This window comes from Phyllostomus hastatus, unplaced genomic scaffold, assembly GCF_019186645.2.
Source record: "Phyllostomus hastatus isolate PE091 unplaced genomic scaffold, TTU_PhHast_1.1 phas_scaffold_585, whole genome shotgun sequence".
NCBI classification, from domain to species: Eukaryota; Metazoa; Chordata; class Mammalia; order Chiroptera; family Phyllostomidae; genus Phyllostomus; species Phyllostomus hastatus.
In genome coordinates this window covers 12,841,687-12,860,682 of record NW_025334037.1, presented here as the reverse complement: position 1 = coordinate 12,860,682, position 18,996 = coordinate 12,841,687, and the positions used below count along the sequence as shown (strand labels likewise).

The 18,996-nt window shown below is 32.8% G+C and overlaps 1 protein-coding gene across 2 annotated transcripts in view; it reads right to left on the bottom strand.

Annotated features, from left to right (window-relative positions):
• Positions 1–18,996, bottom strand: part of LUZP2 (leucine zipper protein 2) — a 365,156-nt gene that overhangs the window by 307,321 nt on the left and 38,839 nt on the right. The window lies entirely within an intron of this gene.

Sequence of the window (18,996 nt, the reverse complement as noted above, 5' to 3'; positions counted from 1 at the left end):
TAAATCAATGTCTCTCTCTCTATAAAGAAAATTAATTAATTAAAAAAGAATAATAAGCTCAATATTTATGGATGTCAAAGCAGGACTGGAATGAGTCTTCAGAGTAAAATTTCTTCTGTTTTATAGAAAAAAGGATATAAACTGAATGGTTTATGATCTGTATTGCTATAAGTTTACATAATACAATAAAATGGCAAGAAGATTGGTAAAATCAATATAGATCATATTTTTAAGAATTTACAATATTCTAAAAATTGAAAGGATTTAGTTCATGGAGGACAGTTTTATACTGTAAACCTCCTTATATGTTTATTTTATGCAAAGTATACATGCTAACCTGACATCATTACAGTGTTACTACTGCATTCTTGTGCCATGGATCTACCATAAGTCATTGTTCTTATATGTTTTCTCCACTGGTTATTTTGTGTACATGTGTTCATCATTCTCCAGGATCCAAAGATTAAAAATTTACATAATTTCCTCACTTATTAACATGGAAATAGAAGACAACTGTGTATAGTTTCATAGAGAGCAGCACAGAATGACTTGAAAAACTGGATAACCATTGCTCTCTTCTAAAAGAGATAATGAAATTGTACATGGGTGTTTCTACACTGAGATTGTTTTCCTGGAAGTGGCTTCTTAGAGAAAGTTTAGAGAAAATGGAAGCATATCATTCTGACAGGAAAGTTTGTGGCTAATAGTCTTAACAATCACATCTTGTGGTTTCCCAAGCTCAGAAAATAGATAAAGCTTTCAAAAGCCTGATAAAATCAGTAGAAGTTACAGAGAGACTCCACAGTTCCTATTTCAGTAATTATAGCTAAATACTAAAAACAAATATATGCCTAAAGCAATTTTATGTTTTTGTAAATATAGTATTAAATTATACGTCCATGTTGATTTCCCAGGCACCAAATTACCTATTAACTTGTTTATTGATTTACACTAGGGACACCTAATACCCGACTTAAAGGATTTCACTCCCCATTTTGAACCCAACTATATGCCAGAATTACTTAGAGGACAACCCTTGAGGCAGCCCTTGAGGCTCTAATTTGGAGCCAGCATCTGAGCTAAATTTATTTGTTGTGATAAACACAAGATTCGGGCAGGAAAAATATAAAGATGCATATGTCTGTGATACATACATACATACATGCCTTTCCAGGATAAGGGGCATCCACCAGAGGAAAACCCTGAAAGGCTGTCTGGATAAGCACCAACACACTTTCGATTTTGCCTTTAGTCAAATCTTCACTAGTTCAGAAACACCAACTAAAGGAGGTCACATTCTTATATATAATAAATCACAAAGCTCTTGGAGTTGACATGTGCCTTTCGAGATGCAATATCAAACCTTTGATCAGATGCGTCTCTCCTCCATACCACCACCAAGAGAGGAATTCCAGTTCTTCCTAAACATCTCAGCAGCTGGGGAAATCACTGTTCCTTGTGGCAGCCCATCTAAACTTTAAGCAGCTTATGTTGGTAGTTTTTGTTTGTTTGTTTGTTTTCTCCTTTGGATAGAATAGCAATCTATTCCTCTGTGACTTTCATCTCCCATCCACTGATCCTATTTCTCTCCGATGCGCCTCCATAGAATGACTTCTATTTCTTTCACATGTCAGCTTTTTCAATATTTGAGTGTAAATTTTTACCTTCCGTATTACACTTCATGTCTCCTTTAGCTTTTATGATTTCAGGTAAACCCATTCCTATCTAGCCTTCAGTTGCCTAATCTATAAAAGATGTATAAAACCATTGAGTAGCAGAATGCTTTATAAATGAAAGTGAGTGGGAAGTGTAGAGTCTATTGGCTTCCCCGCGGGCTGTCTTAGAAATCCCTCAGGCAAGTCTATCTGTGGAAGTCAAAGGCTCCTTAGAAAAGACCTTGAGAAACAGCAAGACATGCGAACGATAAACTTTTGTTTAGCTGTAGATTTCTGTACTATTTTGAAGTGAAACATCTATTTATTTTGGTCATTGCTGAAGAAAGCTTTAATCTGCTGGTTCTCTTCTGAATATGGATGATGAATCTTCAATACATTTGTTGAAATGAAGGATGTCTTCAATAAATTCCTCGTTTTAAAAATCAGTCAACTTCAAAACTGCACACAAGATGTGCAAAATTGTTTTACCATGAAGGTTCTTTTCCTGCTTTTGTTAAGGAAGAAAAAACTGAATTTACCAGAAATAGTCAACCCTTTAATAATACAGTTAAACATTACATGTTCAATGGCCTGAACCATGGCTGATGCAAATGTCAGGTGCTGAACTCATTCAAAAATCCATTCTTGCATATAAAAATGGCTTTTTAAGAAAGGCACTTTCTTCCTCAAACCTCTGACAAGTCTATGAAATATCGATATGTTTCTTTATAGACCCTCCCATGTTATTGAATGAAGCAAGTACTGTCAACATTTTCCAGTCTGTGATTCAATGGGAAAAATACTACAGCCAAGGAATGTTGTCTATTTATTTGCTTCCAGTCTAATGTGATTTAAATTTCAGAATAGTTATTTGTATACAAAAATTCATGTTCTACTCACTCTTAAGGCTATTGTCTCAAATAGATATGTATCAGAATGATGATTGTGATTATGTTTTAGCAATTTCTCAGTATGTAAATGATGATAAAATTTTGAAATACAGAGTGAATAATTGTATAAAATACACTATTTTTTAGATGAGATAAAACTATTCTTTTGATTGATTTTATAAACAAAATCATTACTAGCACAGTTTAAATGAAGAGAAAACAAACTTTAAAAAATATTGACTTCCTATACTAAACCATTTTTCCTTTTCCAAGAGAAGTAATTATACCAGCAATTTATGTACTCATGCAAGACCTGTCAGTTCTTTATAAATTGCTAATATTTTCAGCAGCTGTTTATAATTAACATTTGAGAGGTGGAATATGAAATTATAATAAGAAATTAAACATATCTGGGGTCAGCATTACAATAAGAACATAGCTTCTATTTTCTTCTGTAATATTTCTTATTACTGTCATATGCCTTATTACATACTTTCCTAGGTTTAGTGAAATGTAGAGAACTGAGTTATCTGTTGGGAGAGGGAACTGTGTGTGATATGTATCTGAGATCGTTACTATTCAATGTGTAGTCTCAGAGCGGCATCAACATTACTAGGGAGCTTGTTAGAAACATAGGATCTCAGGCCCCATCCTAGACCCTCTGAATTCGAGTTTGCATTTCATAAAAGTTTCCAATAGATATGATCAATCAATTGCTATATCAATCAATAATATATCAATGGATACAGATATAGATATATACATTTTCTTTGTACATTTAACCTATCTGAATCATGTTTTATCAGTCTCCATTTTTCTTTAAAAATGTATTTTTCTTTAAAATATAGCTGATATCAATAATTTTAACACAGTTTGGACATTTGATAGGACATTTTAATGATTTTATTTCTATTATTATAGTTGATGTTATTTTTGCTGTTATGTTTATGGTTTTCTGGAATTTTGACTTCTACTTTGTTTTACTGTTTTTGATTGTCTAATTGCTAAGCGTTATGTTTGGTTTCATTTATTTTTCCCTAAAAACATTTACCTTACTTTTTTTTATTGTTGTTCAATTACAGTTGTCTCCATTTTCATGCCACCATGGCCCCCCACCCCACCCAGTCCCACCTTCCACCCTCGATCCTACCCCCTTTGGCTTTGTCCATGTTTCCTTTATACATGTTCCTTGATGGACCTTCTCTTATTTCCCCCCATTATCCCTCTTCACCCTCCCCTCTGGTTACTGTCAGTTTGTTCTTTATTTCCATGTCTCTGGTTCTACTTTCCTTGCTTGTTTGTTGTATTGATTAGGTTCCACTTATAGGTGAGATCATATGGTGTTTGTCTTTTAATGCCTGACTTACTTCACTGTAATGCCCTCCAGTTCCATTCACACTATTGCAAAGGATAGGAGGTCCTTCTTTCTTCCTGCTGTGTAGTATTCCATTGTGTAAATGTACCATAGTTTTTTTATCTGTTCATTTACTGATGAGCCCTTAGGATGCTTCCAGCACTTGGCTACTATAAATTGTGCTGCTATGAACATTGGGTGCATAGGTTCTTTTGGGTTGGTGTTTCAGGGTTCTTAGGATATAATCCCAGCAGTGGAATTGCTGGGTCAAAAGGCAGTTCCAGGTTTAGTTTTCTGAGGCAACTCCATATTGTTTTCCATAGCGGCTACACCAGTCTGCATTCCCACCAACAGGGCACTAGAGTTCCCTTTTCTCCACAACCTCTCCAACATTTGTTTGTTGATTTGGTTATGATGGCCATTCTGACCTGTGTGAAAAGGTATCTCATTGTGGTTTTACTTTGCGTCTCACTGATGACTAGTGAAGCTGAGCATCTTTTCATATGTCTCTGGGCCCTCTGTAAGTCCTCCTTGGAAAAGTGTCTGTTCAAGTCTTTTGTCCATTTTTTAATTGTTTTTTTTTCATCTTCCTAGAGGAGAGTCATGTGAGTTCTTTCTATATTCTGGAGATCAAACTCTTGTCCAAGGTATCATTGGCAAATATGTTTTCCCATACAGTTGATTCCCTTTTCATTTTGCTGATGTTTTTTTTTACCTGTGCAGAAGCTTTTTAATTTGATAAAATCCCACTTGTTTATTCTTTCCTTTATGTGCCTTGTGTTAGGGAACTGATTAACTGTATATTTTATGTTATTTTCTTATAATACATACTACATCTAAGGTTTATGATATATATCTTTGTAATCTACTTCAGATTCATATTAATTTAATTATAGTAAAGGATAAAAACTACCCCTGAATGGTTTCATTCTCTCTTCCACTTTGTGGTGTGGTATTTTTATAGAAAATGTCTATATATGTTATAACATCAAAATGACAGCTATAATAAATTATTGCTTTGTATAATTTCATGCCTTTTAAAGAAGTTGAGAAGAGAACACAAATATATTTACACAATTTTGCAAACTTTCTTATAGGCTATCTGTGGTTCTCTTCATTTCTACATGTGGATTCAATTTATCACTTGGTTTCACTCGCTTACTCCAACATAGCTTTATTCCCACCTCTCTCATTAGTGTTCTGATTGTCAAGTCTGTGACATTTCCATATGTCATGTGCATCAAAAATATAATTATATAGACCTTGTTTTGTGCAATTTCTTTTTAAGTCAGTTGGTTAAAGGAAGATGATATATGTAATTATTCAGGTTTTTATATTTACCCTCTTCTTAATTTTTTTATAGTCAAGTCAGAAGTTTTGAAATAGCCCAAACTGGAAATAATTTAGATATCCATGAACAGATGAGTGAATAAAGAGTTTATTCAATCTTTATAGTATTTCCTCCATCTCTTTAATGTGTGTATGGATTAGAATTCCTGGTTAGTGTCACTTTCTTATGAATTCCCTTTAGTGTTTCTTTTAAGGCAGGTCTTCTAGCAATGCATTTTCAGTTTGCGTCTACCTGGAATGAACTTATTTCATCTTCATTTTGGAAAACATTTTGCTGTATATAGGATTGTTGTTTGATTTTTTTTTCTTTCTTTCACCTATTTGCATATGTTGTAACAAAGCCTTCTAGCCTCTATTGCTTCTGATAATAAAACTTATAGTTTTATTGGGGTCACCTTGTTGGGTTTTTCTCTTACTGTTTTGGGGATCTTTTCCTTATCTTTGGCTTTCAGCTTTTTGACTATAATATTACTAGGTGTGGATCTATTTCTATTTATCCTACTTTAAATTTGTTAAGCTTAGTAGATGTGCATGTTGATGTATTTATCATATTCAAAAAGTTTTCAGTCACTATTTCTTTAAAAATACTTTCTCATTTCCTTATATTCTCTTTTTTCTGGCACTTCTATTATATGTATGTTGAAAGTGCTTACTGGTGTTCCAAATATCTATGAGTCTGTCTATTTCTCTCCATGCTTTTCTTTCTCTCTGTAATTAACATTGCATGATCTCTATTTACCAAGATTTACGTTTACTAATTATTTTTTAAATCTACAGTTGAGCTTCTCTGGTGAATTTTTGTCATTTAGATACTTTTTGAAATAATTTTCATCTTTATTATTATTCACTCTTTGATAAGTCACTGTCAGTGTACCATTTTTAATTCTTTTAATATATTACTTTTGATTCCTTGAATACATTTAAAACAGTTGCTTTGAAATTTTTGTCTTCTATGCTCAACATCTAAGTATACTCAAAGGCAATTTCTACTGATTGCTGTGTTTTTCTTTGGAGGGGCTATACTTTTTCTATATTGCTATGCTTTATAATTTTTTAAGTTGTTGTGGAAACTGGATGTTGCAGATAATTTATGTGGCAATTCTTTTGTATTTTATTAATGGATATTATAGCTCCTGATAAAATGAATTATTCCTTTATTCAAATATAATTGATGAATTTCACTAGCTAAAGAACTATTGCTTAATAAAGTTTTAGCATTTCCAACAATAATTTATGAATTTATAACTTCAGTTTTGAAGTTACAGAAAAAAATCTAATATTAGACTCACATTTCTTCACTTAGACTATTAAAGTGTTTTCCTCTTCTGCTGGTTTTTGTTTAGAGATAAAGTACTTGTCAGTGTTGTTTTACTGTTCGCATTTTTCCTGCATACATGTTTGTAATACTTCATATAATTGAATTTAGAACTTTTCTTCCAGCTAGATTATCAGTTTTGACCTTTAAAAATATTGATATGGCAATTAGTGGGAACTTCAGAAATGTGATCTCAGTAATTTTCCACTATGTAACTGATAATACTTTCTATCCCCTTTCTGTTAGTACATTATTCAAAAATATGTGATCAAAATAAACACTTTTTTCTTGATTTTCATACATTTTATATAAGAATTTATTTTATTATTTACCCTCTAAATAGTTACCTTGGAGTTTCATATGTGCTTAAGAAGGGTAAGTAGAAATTCCTCAGTTCCCTTCATTGTCTGCATGGTTTACTTTGAATCTCTTTGGGATCTTAAGCATCAAGGGCAGTTCTAAAATAGTTACTGCTTTCAAGTCTTTTCTTTTTTTGGTAAATCTGCTGTTCCAGGTCCTGGCATATGCAGCAAGTTTTCTCATCAGCCAGGCCTGTACACAAAGTTCAGAGGATGATACCTGGTCTTCTCCATTGTCATCTGTCTTGCCTGTCAGTGACAAAACTGGTTGTGTGGCAGGGCTATTTTTTTTTAAATTTTCTTACCATGCTCTGTAAGAGCAGAGGTACACCAAAATAAAAAAATATTTTGTGGATTCAATGGTCTCACTGACTTCTCTGTGCCTGTTCTATCTCCTGATTTGGATCACTAACTTAGGTATCTTAGTAGGACTTTTCCAGGATTCTTCAAAAACCAATTCCATTAGGATTACTAGGCCTAATTTATCTTAAATACACATATTTACAAAATATAAGAATCAATTAGCAAATTTTATCTTTCATAATCTAAATGAGAAAATACCCCCTGATTACTCAATCTACAGAGGACATTATTAACTAAAAATATTTGCTAATATTATTCAAATAACTGTGAAAACATACTTCTGGTTACAAATTTGATTATTGATCTCCTTCTTAGCGGAAAGCAAAGGACTGATTACCCCTAACATGCTCTACCAGATGTAGTTTCTAGCTACAGTTCTGACCCACTAGGAATAATCCTCCTATTTTGCTCAGACCTCTGGAATGAGGCATGCAACTCTTTCTGAAGACTTATACAGAACCAGAGTGAAATATTTAATACAACAATGTGCCTGAGAATTGTCAACTTAAAGAGAAGTTATTTGCATGACCTGTTATTTTGCATTCTTTTAACAGTCCAAACAGAATGTGATATTTTTATGATAGTAATTTAATGTCTTCCTTTTATAACCATAAATCCTAACTTGAGGGGTATTAAAAACAAACTTTACCTGTTTGTGATGCAGTTTGGGCTAACATCCTAGAATCAGGTGTCTAGATGTCACATAGTACTGGTTTTATTCTTTGAATGAGGAAGAGGAAAACTTCAGAGCTTAAATGTTTTAGTTTTACAGACTCCAAAGTGCATTGAAAGAGTTCACAGATAGAATGCAAAGTTGTGGGAAAATTATATATTCAAACCTCAAGACCTAAATACTTTCAAATCTTGAAGCAAAACTAAGGGGAGGCAGTCAAGTAAAGAAGCTCCAGCTCAGTGGATTTAAGATCAAGTTAACTATTTGCATTTAACTTGAATCTGAAATTGAGCAGCTAATTTACCTCTCTTCAGGTTTCATTTCCTCTTAAAAATGTAGTTTATTTTAGAGACTAAGATATATTCCAAATAATCATTATCCTGCTTTAAAAATAACTCCTATAGAGTGTAGTTATAAAGTGCACAATTTATAAAATAAAAAAATGAAATGAAATATGTAAAATAAGTAAAATAAATATAGGGTAAAATTATAGAAGAGGAACTATCCACCTTTATGGATATGAACTTTTTACAATTTCTATGTTTGCCATCCATTTGTTTCCTCACCATCTTCTACTTTACTATGCTAACAAAGAGTTGGTTTCCCTGAGATAGAGGTTAATGTCAAATAACTACCAGAATAATCCACATTGTCATATGATTATGTTGATGAGATGGCTAGCAAGAACTATGAAATATGGGAGGCATGAAGTGACTGAAATTACATGGAATTTGACAGAGCCCTACTTAATCTTTCCAACAACATAGCAAAATTATCCCTGATTTACAATAGAAGAACTTGAGGCACACTAACATGGGAGATCCATGAGATTAGAATCTTTTTAAGTTCACTTTGTATCTCCAAAATTAAAAGAACCCTGTGAATAGAAGATGCTCAATAAATGAGTTTAATAAATTAATTTTCCACAAAATTTCTTCACTGTCATGGAGCATAATGGTTCCCTTTGTCCTATTCCATGGAAAGAGACTCATTTTTTAATATGAAGTATATATTAAGAATTATGTTTTGATGTTCTTTTACATTGTTTACTTGCTCCTCTGACTTATAAATTATTCTTCCCAATTTCAAATGGTAAGAGGAAATGGTCAGACCCATCCTTGTGCCTAGCTTCCACATGCCTTGTCCTGTACGTGGATGGAGCATCTTAGTTTACATATGCAGTTTCATCTCATTTCACTTTTCCAAAGACAAAGTGTTTGATCAAAAGGTGATTAATCAGCTCCAGTAATACATGGACCTTATGTTGAAGCCATCTCGTAACTAATCTGCATGAATACAGCACTTTAGTTTTAATTACTTCTCACCTTCTTCCTAGGCTCTGTAACACATCTCTTCATTTCTTATTCTGTGACCCGGTTATCAATTACAGCCTTTCTTCACCCATCACTATTGATGGATTCTTGCCTAGGTTCACCTACTGCTATCTCAAAGCTCTCCTATACCTGGGTTTCTTATTTTCTCTTTCCAGGACTCATTTGTGAGATCAAAGCCTCACCCTTGGGAAAAAAAGGAAATTGAAGTGCAATGCATCTCTCAGGCCCATGCCTTATTAAACAGGTGATATTTTCTTTTGGAAATGATCAGTGAGTTAATAACCCAGACTCCTGACACATCAAACAAGAGTTACAGAATCAGTTTTGAGCTCTTTACCATCTCCCATGTTATGCTGTAAATTGTATGCTCCCCATTTAATACACAATGGCAATGTTTTTCAGTATTTCCAACACTTCCTACAAAACACTTATTTTTCATATTTTAATTCTTTACATAACTCACTCTGCAAATCTGTGCTTTAAAACCTCAATCCCATTTTTCAATTAAAAAAATCAGAACAAAGCAAATTTACACAACCCACATAAAGTCACATTCTTCTCCACATTTCACTTTCCAACCGCATGTGATTTCAGCTCTTTCACTTAAAAACAAATGTAGTACTTCACAGGCTTTCCCATCCTTCTAGACTGCCTTCCCTGCCTGTCCGTGGCAAACTGCTTATCTTCTAAGACCCAATTAAGACACATACAATTTTAAGGCTGTCATCTGTGTCAAGTTGTTCCAGCTGCATTGGTCTCAAGGACAGTCAAGAGGAACAGGATTTGGATCCTATTACTGCTGCTACGGTGCTGGAACTCAGATTCATTATATGGAAAATGGGATGGGGTTACAGTACTCATATCATTCTTAAATGTACCAAGAGTTAAGTCTGACTTACTATGTTGCCGGTTTTTCCCGTTCCTGGTAATCTAGTTTACATACCTTCGGCGAGTTTTCTACAATGTAAATCTGACCTTGTATCAATCCATATTCTTTTTGATGCGGTCCCTTTGCTCTCAGAATAAATCACGCAACATTCAAGTATTCAGACTTTGTTTAAAGTTCACTTACATTTACTTTGTAAAGCTATTTATATTATTACATGTTTATATTTTATTATAAATATAGATTAAGTATCCTTACATTATATATCTTCAGAGATAAATAACTTACGTTCTAATTATCAAAAATTATAATACATTATACTGTTATACATTTTGATGTGAAGTTTTGTCAAATGCAACCTTCTGCAATTTGCCTGATACTTTTATTCTCAGTCTGCTGTTTACAATGCTATAGTTGTATTACTTGTTCTGAAGCCTACCATTATATTTGTTCTTTCAAAAATTATTATCTAGATAAGCAACTAATTTTATCATTTGCAAGACTGTCTTAATTTTTTGTTTGTGTTTCAATATATGAGTAAATGTGTCTGATTTAATACCATCTATAAATGTTACAAGCAGGATTTCTTTCACAAATGTTAAAAACTATTTAAATATTCAATAGAATTTTCTTTTAGCAACAACCCATTTATTTAGAATTTTACTTACCAATCTGAGATATCAGCCATTAATCAACTTGATGTATATCAAATAAAATAAAATGAAGTTACAATCTTATTTTTTACAGGTTCTGATTTTGATATTTTTTGCTCTCAAGATTTATGAAAAATAACTATTTCTTCCATTTTTATTACTTCTTAACTTTTTATACATGTGCTTGCTTCCATTGGACTGAAATGCAAGAGGGACTTTCATCCAGCCACTGCATTCTAATGGTAGTCATTACCCAAAAAGTGCTTGAAATGCACGTCACTTTGCTCATAACCATAATCATGCCATTCTTGTGGCACAGGACTTGAAAAAGACATATTTACATTAACTCACAATTTGGTGATACTGACATTTCCATTACATATTCACTCATCCATTTACTAATTCAATAATATCTTTTATTAACTATCAGCCAATCACAGTGGTAAGTCCTGAACGCAAGAGATATAGGGCTCCTGTTGGCATAACACCTACAGTCCGATTAAGAACAAAGATAAGTGAATAATTATAATACAGTGGAATAAACCCTTCAGTAAGGAGATCCAGGATAGAATGAAAGGCCAGAGAAGATTCATTAGATGAGCCATCAGGAAAGATATTTTGAGAGATATGGTAGCTAAGATAAGACTTGAAAAAATATGAGAAAATTAACAAGAAAAAGGAGGAGTGCAGGAGCTGGATGAAAACGTCAAACATTATAGAGAGAGATGTTAGCAAATGCAAAGGTTAGACAGAGCTTGGAAGGTTTGGGAAAGTGAAATTTGTACCAAATGGCCAGGAGTGTGTGTGTGTGTGTTCACAATTGAGTGTTTCTGGATATATTTGTTTTGAGGAGGCAAGAAAGGAAGAAAGCGACAAAAGATAGGGTTGGAACAAAGCCTCATGGGGCCTCATAAACTATGGTTAAGATAGAGGTAAATATGACTTAAATCAATACTGGAGTATGACAATTGTCAATATGCTATTAGTTTTCTAGGCAAACTAATATCTTATTCTGTAGTATGGGTTGGATATGATTCTGTAGTATGGGTTGGATATGATTTGCTGTTATCATATTATCTTCTACTTTTCTGGGATGCTCTTTTCTATCTCTGACTTAATCCCACACATTCCTTGTTGTTTTCTTCATGTGCCACATCCCTCGTGACATCATTCTTTTCATTCACTAAGTAAATTTATTTTCTCCTCTCTGAATCTGCATAACATCTTTATCTCTAATATTCTATGTCAAAATCTTTCTTGAGATAGAGGTATTTGTAAACTTAGTTCCTCCTACTAGACTACATCCTTGAGAGAAAGTACTGTATAATTATTTTAGCATCCCTCCCAGTTTCATAAATTGTTAAATTAATGAGTATTATATGTTACAGTGGAAAGTTAAGAGAACATTTTTCAGAAAATTTTCACACCATAATAACAGACAGATACACAATGAAACATTATTTTCCAAGCTTTGAACCCTATGTGGTGTGGCAAGGGCAGAAATACATCCATTGTCTTTCTTATTATCTTTAAATGATTAATGTTAGTTTAGTTGATGCTACTGAAAATGTGAGTAAGCTATTTTTCAGATGAAAAGGCACCATCAACCATCATATAGAGAAAGAATAGCATTACACTAACTTGCAGGGAAATCAACCATGAACATAGACTAAAAGGACAGTCATGATAACCAGTTTTGGATAGCATGTCTTTCTCAGGACACTGAGGTTAGCCACTTATTTGAATGACTCTCTTTGAAATGAGTGCACTGGAATTTTATAGAGTGTTTAAAATGGACTCTCTGACCTTGATTTTTAGATCAATTAGATGCCAAGGACTCAACTAGTCTATGAAGATGAACAGAGGTAGCAGAGAGAGATTTAGTTCCATTCTCTAGAATTTCTTATTGTTATTTCTGCTACAGATGGCTGATTGGACTTGAAAATTTTGCCATTTGGGGATTTTATTTTTATACAAAGGTAAGTACCTATAAAATTATAACAACAAAAATTTATTTTGGATTTACTAAATAACATTTTTAATTAATGTTTTCTTTTTTATTATTTTTTCTTTTTTTATTGTTGTTCCAATACAGAGTTGGTCTCCATTTTCCCCCCACCACTCTCCCCTGCCCCACACACCCCCACTTTGGAGTAAATAACATTTTATTATAACTTTCCTTTTCATAGAAATGTCCTGAGTTCTGTATCTTGAAGGTTTCCCTTCTGCAGATGAGAAAAACCTTCTTTTACATAATATGTTCCAATACTTGGTACTGTCTGATATATCTCTTTTAAATCTTCTATAAGCTAGGATAAGTACTTTCAGTTTTTTCAGCTATTTCTAAAGATAATATGTTTAAAATGGCCTGATTAAGTTGAATGGGTTCAGTTTTGGGTGCATAATTCTTAAAATCCAGCAACCAAATCCACACAGCACACCAAAGAAAGTTTTTTCAACCGAGGAGGAGCCTTCTTTATTTTACTCTGAACGCACACAGGGTGCTCCATCTCATAATAACAGTTTTCTGAGAAACCAATTTACACTGTCTTACTACACTTATGGCTAAGATTATAGAGTGGTTTTTCTAACCTTCTGCACGCAAAACTGTATCTCCCAGTTTTATAATTGGACTACCATTATTTATTATCCCAGTAAATATTATTTACTATCCCAACTGCAGAGCCTGAATGAGATGAATTTTAGGGATAACTTTAGGATTTGTCTATTTTCAATATCACTTCAACAGTGGTTAGATTCTTAACTCAGCAGTCCTTATCTGAAAATCTTTAAACAGCAAGATTCTGGTGCTTTATACCACAAAACCACAGACTTTCTGTATTGATTATACAGTGTCTGACAGAAGTAACACCTGCTTGAGTGTGGTTGGTGAGGTAATAATGTGGGTGTAATGATTTGTAGCTGTAATGTGAACATTTCACCTAAAATGTCATATGGTCGTGTTTAAGTATGATATGGTTATGTTACAGAATTACATGTTTATGATTTTGTAACAAAAGATTATATAATAAAACAGGGATATTAATGTGCCAGGCCCTGTTTATAAGCAAACTTCAATAATTATTCATTAATACATTATTTTAACAAAAATTCTAGGAATTTTCTCAGTAGTTGAAAAGATCTAGAGATTCAACTTTATTTTCAAAAGACATTAGTGTAGGCTGCATTAAAAATACTTAGAAGGAAACAATTTTCTTATGTTTTAAAAATCAAATTGAAGTTTTAAAATTATAAGCAAATCTTACAGGGTAATACTTCAGAAAATTATTTTTAACATGTATAAATATATTTGAGGGTAACTAAGATTTTATTGCATTATATTTAATGAGCATTTGATAAAATTACTTATTTTATTATGAGCACATAAGTTAATACATTTTTCAGTTTTGCACCATACTCCACAGGATACATTTAGAACCATATCAATCATACATTCCTAAAACAATGAAGAAAAGCAGCAGCTTATAAGATAATAAGACTTTCTCCTTATATAATTTCTGTTGTCTGCAATTGCAGTTTTCAAATTCTGGTTTTCACATCATCTCTCTTGGCACCTTAGACTGGATATAGGATTTAAAACTCAGCCATCGACTTTAGTGTCACATTTAGGAAGAAAAGCAAACATCAAGCCCCCAGTCCTCTGTGCAGTAAAAAGAGCAAATGTGCCAGGAAGAAATACAGTTCCCTCACACCGCCTGCACCAGGCTTGCTCTCTGAGAGCTGTAGGGACAGAAATGCTTCCATGGCCTCTCTAGCCCTAAGGGAGACAGAGGACACTCATGAAAATTGCAGTTTTATTCATCTTTTCTCAAAAAGAGGGAAAATGCCACTAAGGAGAATGACCTGTTCAAGTAAAGCATATATGAAAAGAAATGTTTATAACTAATTTATTTTTATTAACACTTCATTTAGCCTTCACTAGTGTGGTTCAGTGGACTGACTATGTGTTGGCCTGTGAACTGGAAGGTCAGTGTCAATTTCCCATCAGGGCGCATGCCTGGGTTGTGGGCCAGATCCCTAACTGCAGGCGGGGGAGAGGCAACAGATCAATGTTTCTCTTGGACATGTTTCTTTCTCTTTCTTCCTCTCTTCTCCCCTCTTCAAAAATAAGTAAATCAAATCTTTATAAAAAAAAGACTTTAAAGGGAGCAGTTTTAGGTTCACAGCAAAAGTAGAGGGGAAGCCACAGAGATTTCCCATATATCCTTAGCCCCATACACGCATAGCCTTTCCCATCATGCCCCACGGAGTGGTACTATCGTTACAATTGATGAATCTGCAATGATACAACCTTACCACCCAAAGTCCATGGTTGACATTACGGTTCATTCTCGGTGTTGTACCTTCTGTGAGTTTGGATAATAGACACATACCCATCCATCGTCAAGGTATCAAACAGATAATTCTCATTGCCTTAAATAAAATATTCTCTTATGTTCTGCCTAATCAGCAGCCTCTCTCCTCTGGCTCCCTGGAAACCACTGATATTTTTACCACCTCTAGAGTTGTGCTGGAATATAATGCAATATACTTGGAATTATACAGTGTGGCCTTTTCAAATTGGCTTCTTTCACTTAATAGTATGCATTTAATATTTCTCCATGTCTTTTTCTGAGTTGATAGTTCATTTCTTTTTAGCACTCAATAAAATTTGAATGTCTGGATATACCACAGTTTATTTATCCATTCAACTACTAAAGAACATCTTGGTTGCTTAAAAGTTTTAGCAATCATGCACAAAGCTGCTATAAACATCTGTTTGCAAGTGTTTTGTGTGGACATAAGTTTTCATTAAGGAGTGCAATTGCTGGATTGTATGGGAAGTATGTTTAGTTTTGTGAGAAGCCACTGAATGACAGTATTCCCACCAGCAAAAAATAAGACTTTTTGTTGCTCAAAATCCTCCCCAGAATTGGTTGTATTCACCAAACACAGTTCTAACAGGTGTGTAGTGGTATTTGTTGTTTTAATTTGTATTCCCCTAATGACATAGGTTGTGGAACATCAGTTGATATGTTTATTGGCCACCTGTATATCTTCTTTGATTAGATGTCTATTAGGTCTTTTGCCTATTTTTGTATTCTTTATTTTCTTACCAAGTTTTAAAAGTATTTTATACTGAGAGTCTTCATCATGATAGGGAATTGGATCAAAATCAAATGTGTTTTTCTAAATCTACTGATGAAATTATGTGATTTTTCTTTTATAGCCTGTTAAATTGATTTTTCAAAGCTGAACTAGACTTGCATACCTGAGAAAAATCCACTTAATCACAGTGTATAATTATTTTTATACATAGTTATATTTTATTTGCCAATATTCTGTTTGGGATTTTTACAGCCATGTTTATGGAAGACATTGGTCTAGTTTTTCTTTTCCTGTGTTATCTTTGGTATTTGTATTTGAGAAATGATGTTATCATAGAATGAGTTATCATATATTTCCTCTACTTCTATTCTATAAAAGGGGTTATTGAGAATTGGTATAATTTTTTCTTTCAATGGTTGGTAGAATTCATTGGTGAATCTATTAGGGCCTGGTACTTTCCATTCTGGAAGGTTAATTAATTAACAGTTCATAAATTATAATTTGATGTCTTTAGTAAATATAGGTCCATTTAGTTTGTCCATTTCTTCTTTGTGAGTTTTGGCAAATTGTATCTTTTGTGAAATTGATCTATTTTATCTAGGCTACTAAATTGCCAGGCAGAGAGATGTTCATGGTACACTTTTATTATCCTTTAATGTCCATAAACTCTGTAGTGATATCTCCTCTTTCATTTCTGATATTAATTTTAAGAAAATGTCCTCTCTTTTATTTTCCTAGTCTGCATAAAGGTATTTCATTTTCATTATTTTTTTCAAAAAAACATTTTAGTTTCACTGATTTTCTCTCTTGATCACCAGTTTTCAATTTCATCCATTTCTGCTGTAGCTTTTAGTGTTTCTTTTCCTCTGCTTACTTTAGATTAAATTTGTTCTCTCTTTTATAGTTTCCTTAGCTGAAAGAAATAGATTTTTAGTTATAACCCTTTAAGGAGAAACATATACCAAAGATGATGTTGTCACAGACATGCTGTGGCCCAGCTCAAAACTGTAATTGTGCTCTTGCTGTGTCTCTGGGCTATGACACAACTCACTTCAAGTGAAAACTAAACCATGAGAAGAAAGAAGAGAGAAGGGCCTGTTTAAAACATCATGATATTATTTAAGAAGAGACTTTACAATGAAAAAGTCTTACCTCCTGTAGGAAGTCCTTCCTTATAGATCTCATCTGATTTGCTCATGTGTAACCAATATGCACACTTCTATTCTAAGTATAGATTTCTTATTGCTTTAAAATATTCTAAATATCTCCTACCACTCTGTCAAGTGTTTAATGCAGATGTGTTAAAGCTGATATGATTCTATTCGTTATTTCTTTTCTTCGGATTAAAAAATACTTTATGTTCTACCATAACAATAGATTCTTCTGTATTTTCTTGAATTTATAGCTTGAATTTATCTATTAGATTTTTAACCATCCAGACTCTAAATTATTACTCTGTATTAGAAAGGGATTTAACTTTATTTTTCTTCATGTAAATGTCAGTTTTTCCCTAAAGATTCTTAATGCATTTTTTACATTGTTTTATAATTTACATTATAAATAAAGCTATATATAGCTATATATTTTCTATTACATAATATTTTGACTGATTAAAATTTTAATTTGTCAAATTTTGACAAATTATATTTTGTCATTATGTTTGTTGTTCAGTTTTCATTAACATATTTCTTGAGATATATTTCAGATTTCATAATATTCACTAATTTCATGTATACTGTTTGCTGTTTTTTAATATATAAACAGGATTGTTCAATTATCACTAACATCTAAATATAAAACACCTTCAACATCCTGAAAGAAACACAAAAGTCATTATCAGTCTTACCCCATTCTCCTTTCCAAACCCAAGTCACAGTCCCTAGGAACTGATCATCTAATTTATATTGTGTGGAGTTGGCTATTTCACACATTTGCATAACTAGAATCATACCATATACGGTGTTGTAAGACTGGTTTGTCTTACTTGGCACAATGTTTTCAAGGTCCATCCACCTAACATGTATCAGTACTTCATTCTTTAAATTGCCAAAAGATATCCTAGAGCATATACCATCATATGTGTTTAGTTTTAAAATTTTTCTGTTTATGATTTCTCTTCCAACCAATGATGTAGCATTATAGTTTGTAGTACCTAAATATATTATTTTAAAAATAACATATCTTTTTCAATAAATTTAATTATATTTCACAATACATGAATATTATGAGTTGAATAACTTCTTGGGTTATGCCAGTTAATATCCTATGGCACCTGTTTTAATCTTGAGTAACAACAAAACTGATCTTGAATCATTAAATAGTCTCATTAAAATTATAGTCAAAATTTCAAAAAGAAATCGTAATAGCCTTCCTCAAATTGTTTATTGTTTCATTTGGGTGAACATAAAAGTGTTTTTATTTAGGTTTAAAAGGTTAAAAACCATGATACATTTTTTTTGGCTTCAATGTAGAAGTAGACCCAGTAAGGAAAGAAATGTATTATTCTTCAAATTATGCCTTAGATTTATGTTTTAAATATATTAATGTAGGCAGTTTCTATTTTAAAATATTTCCAGAACACTGTCATCTCTAGCAATTAGTCTCAGAAAAGTTAGCACATCTGAGTCATTGTAAAGAGATTGACATGTTACTCTCTAACTGTAAAATATATTCATAAATGTTTTCAAATCCCCAGCCATTTAAAGATTTTACATAATAGTATGAATATTTTTTAAAGTTGTCACACAGGGTACATTTTTAGAAGTCAGACGCTTTATGAGAGGTCTGGTTTTCTCACTCTATGTTTACCCCATAGGGTTTTTTTTTAGCTCAGAGCACCTCCATTCTAAATCACAGTAATTTTATTTCTTTATATTTTTCTGCATTTTCCAAACTATCATAAACAATAAGATGAACACTCAGGTTGCTTTAGTTAAAGTTGTATTTAGAGTCATATAATCTGTCTCATTCAAAAGCATCTACTTCAACAACATCTGATTTTTAGCTATCCAGCAATATTGCACTTAACATTGGCTACATCTGTGTTTGCAGCCAT